The sequence below is a fragment of the Sminthopsis crassicaudata genome, chromosome 1, assembly GCF_048593235.1.
Source record: "Sminthopsis crassicaudata isolate SCR6 chromosome 1, ASM4859323v1, whole genome shotgun sequence".
NCBI lineage: Eukaryota > Metazoa > Chordata > Mammalia > Dasyuromorphia > Dasyuridae > Sminthopsis > Sminthopsis crassicaudata.
This window is the reverse complement of record NC_133617.1, coordinates 709,984,404-709,988,662: the sequence shown is the minus strand read 5'-3', so window position 1 is coordinate 709,988,662 and position 4,259 is coordinate 709,984,404. Positions and strand designations below refer to the sequence as shown.

Genomic DNA, 4,259 nt, shown 5'->3' with positions numbered 1-4,259 from the left:
GATGATCAATTCTAATGAATGTCATTCTTTCCAACAATTAGATGAATTATGATCTTGTGATGAAGAGAGCCATCTACACCCAGAGAGAGGACTGTAGAAACAAATGTAGATCACAGCATAACATTTTCAGTTTTTCTGATATTGTTTGCTTTCACTTTATTTTCTTACTCATTTTCTCTTTTTGATCTGATTTTTTTTTGTGCATCAAGAAAATTGTATAAATATATTTATACATATTGGATTTAACATATATATTTAATATACATAACATATATTGGATTGCTTGTCATCTAAGGGAGAAGGGGAGGGAAAGGAAAGGAAATCTGAAATACAAGGCTATGGGAAGGTCAATGTTGAAAAAATTATGCATGCATATGTTTTGAAAATAAAAAAGCTTTAAAAATAAAAAGTAAGATATAGAAAATTCTTCAGTTTATATTCAGAAACAAACAGTTCCTTCTCTAAGTGTGGATAGGATTCTTCATCATAACTTCTTCAGAGTATTTGTAGACTATTATACTACTAACAATGAGCAAAGTCATTTACAGTTGGTCTTCCAATAACATTACTTTTAATTTGTATACAGTATATTTCACTTTATGAATGGAAGATTTTCTAAGATTTTTTTTTTCCTGAGAACATCTGGCTTATCGTTTCCCAGAGGACAATAATATTCTGTCAAAGAGTCTTTGACTTTACATTCTCAATGGTGTCACTTTGGCTCCACTTCAAGGGTGATGGTTTTACAGTCAAGATCTTCACAAAGAATCACATCCCACCTCTGAGACAAAGGGCTAAGTTCAGGGTGAATTTTTTTCTGGAAGTTGTAGTTTGAGAGGGGGCAACCATCTTGCAGCTGCTTTCTGGAAAAGATCAATCTCTGCTGATGTGGGGAGATGCATTCTTTGTCTGGATCTTTGCCTTGGCATTCTCAGTGGTATCACTGTTATTTACACCATGGGTGATGGTCTTGCCAGTGAAGATCTTCAAGAAAATCTACATCCTATCAATTAGCTGAAAGACCAAGTGCAGGATGGATTCTTTCTGGATTTTGTAGTCAGATAAGGTTTGTCCATCTTCTAGCTGGTTTTCAGAAAAGATCAAGTTCTTCTGTTCTCAGGGAATACCTTCCTTGTCCTGAATTTTTGTCTTGAAATTCTCAATGGTGCTATTGGGTTCCACTTTAAAGATGACGATTTTGCCACTTAAGGTCTTCATGATGATCTTCATTGTAAAGGAATGGTGAAGGCAACACACATGCTGAACAACAGTCAACTCCTATCCTCAATACATATCCAATTTTGCTTTTTTTTTTTTTTTTTTTTAAATAGGCATTCTTCTAGGGGCGGAGCCAAGATGGCAGAGAAGATACACGCAAATTTGTAATGTCCCTTCTTCCCTCATTACCACTTTGTTAAATCAGCCTCAGGAATAACACTTTTCTGATAAAAACCACAAGGATTGGAAGCACAACTTACCAGCTGAACAGAATCTGGAATTTCAACAGAAAAGGTCGGTTCCAAGGGGAAGAAAAAAAAAAAAAAAAAAGAGCCCAGCACAGACAAGGTTGGACTGGGTGCTAACACACTGTGCCCATCAGGCTGGGGAGAACTCTGGGATCAGAGAAGCCACTGAAATAGAGGAATCTGACACAGGCTGTGAGCTCTTCTCTGCTTATAAATCAGCACTTCAGAAGAGAAATCAAGTTACTTTAAAATATAAAGCCAGATCCTAAATCCACCCCAATCTGGAAGTGACCTAATAGATCTCCTCATGGCTGTGCAGACTGTACAGATGTCTTCTGCAGTGGAATTCTAGCAGCAGCAGAATTCCCACAGAAGCAGAACTCCCAAAGAGTACCTTTGTAGTAGGGACTGCGGTTTCGGGGCAGACACTTCCAGTTTGAGCTCAGGGGCTTTTCACATCAGCTGCTGATATCCACGGCCCCAAGGGAGGCATTGGCTGGGGTTTGTGACTCTTTCATTGTTCAGCCTTAAACCTCAGGGCAGTCACTAGGCCACACAATGGGGTCCTTCAATGGGCACTCCTCACAGGGCAGCAGTGCTAAACACCTCTGAGGCATTCTGGGGATGGGGAGGAGAACTCTCTCCCAGAGCTCTCTCTTACCTCAGGCACAGAGTTGTTGCATTCTACCCCCCCCCCCCAATCTGGAAGGAAGCTGGTAAATAAATGAATAAACTTCTTACCCCAAGGGCAAACCCCAACAGATTTTTAACAATGAATAAGAAGCTGAAGAGAACAATTGACAACTTCTACACAGAGAAAAAGTGGGTATCCAACCCCGAAGAAGCTAACAGCAGAGAGTCTGCAGATAACACTCTAAAGGGGAATGACACCTACCTCCCATCACATAACTCTCTCCTACAATAGACTATTAAAAAGTGAAGAGAGTTTGAAGAAAGATGTGGAAAGGAAAGATAAGCTATTATAGAGAATAACAATGTCCTGAAATTAGAGTTGGAAAAAAATAAACAATTCACAGGAGGTGCAGGGAAACAAAATTTGTGAATTAGAAAAGGTTAAAAAATCACAAGAAAGTAGGATTTCTGAATTGGAAAAGATAAAAAAATTCCCAAGAAAATAGGATTTCGGAATTGGAAAAAGAAAATAACTCAAAAAAAAAATTAGTGAAATGGAAAACAATTCAACAGAGCAAAATAATTCATTTAAAAATTCAATTGAGCATATACAAAAAGAACTAAAAAATGTGAATGTGAATGAATAAAATAACTCATTAAAAATCAGGACCAAACAAACAAACAAACAAAAAATTTGATCTATATGCACAAGACTGAAGAGAAGCAGAAAAAGGTAAAAAGAACTCTTGGAAACTGTATCTCTGTTGTGTATATACAGAAAGTCCGCATGGGTAATTTTATTTTACTGATATAAAATAAAAAAAAGGAAAGTAGTAAAGGGAAGGGGATAGTATCAGAAAAAGGGAAAGGAGAGATAAAAAGAGGGAAACTACATCCCAGGAAGAGGCATGGAAAATATACCACATCTGAGGGAATTTAGAGAAGGGAAGAAACTTTGTGTGAATCTTACTCTCATCACATAGGCCCAAAGAGTACATAATTGACATATTTGTTTTTCAGAGAATCCTCTCTCACCTCATTAAAAGGAGGGAGAGGAAAAGGGAAAAGGAAAAGGAGAATAAGGGAAGGGTACAAGAAAGGGGAAGGGACTTAAAAGGAGGGGGGAGGGATACTAAAATGGAGGAATGTGCATCACAAGTTGAGTCTATAAATTAAATATTGGTGAAAGGGTTCAGGGGGGTCAAGGGGGAAAAAACATAATCTGGGGATAATATGATGGCAGGAAATACAGAATTAGTAATGTTAACTGTAAATGTGAATGGGATGAACTCTCCCATTAAACAGAGGAATGATGAATGTTGGAGGGGATGTGGGAAAACTGGGACACTAATACATTGTTGGTAAAGTTGTGAAAGAATCTGGCTATTCTGGAGAGCAATTTGGAACTATGCCCAAAAAATTATAGAACTGTGCATACCCTTTGATCCAGCAGTGCTACTACTGGGCTTATATCCCAAAGAAATACTAAAGAGGGGAAAGGGACCTGTGTTTGCCAAAATGTTTGCAGCAGCTCTTTTTCCTAGTGTCTAGAAACTGGAAGATGAATGGATGTCCATCAATTGGAGAATGGTTGGGTAAATTATGGTATATGAGTGTTATGGAATATTATTGCTCTGTAAGAAATGACCAGCAAGATGAATTCAGAAAGATTTGGAGAGACTTGCATGAACTGATGCTGAGTGAAATGAACAGAACCAGAAGATCAGTATACACTTCAACAACAATACTGTATGAGGACATATTCTGATGGAAGTGGATATCTTCAAAATAAAGAAGATCCAACTCACTCCGAGCTGATCAATGATGGACAGAAACAACTACACCCAGAGAAGGAACACTGGGAATTGAATATAATATATTAACACTACTCTTTATCTATCCAAGTTACTTATACCTTCGGAATCTAATACTTAACGTGCAATAAGAAAATTGCATTTACACACATATCTTGTATCTAGGTTATAGTGTAACACAAGTAAAATGTATAGGATTGCCTGTCATCTAAAGGATGGAGTAGAGGGAGGGAGGGGAAAATTTGGAAAAATGAATACAAGGGATAATGTTATAAAAAATTTACTCATTATACTGTCAAAAATTTATAATTATAAAATTAATTTAAAAATAGGCATTCTTCTTTCC

General features: G+C 37.2%; 1 pseudogene; it reads right to left on the bottom strand.

The window, feature by feature from the left end:
* Positions 1 to 678: 678 nt before the first annotated feature.
* LOC141551382 (polyubiquitin-B-like) lies at positions 679 to 1,230 on the bottom strand (annotated as a pseudogene).
* Positions 1,231 to 4,259: the final 3,029 nt, after the last annotated feature.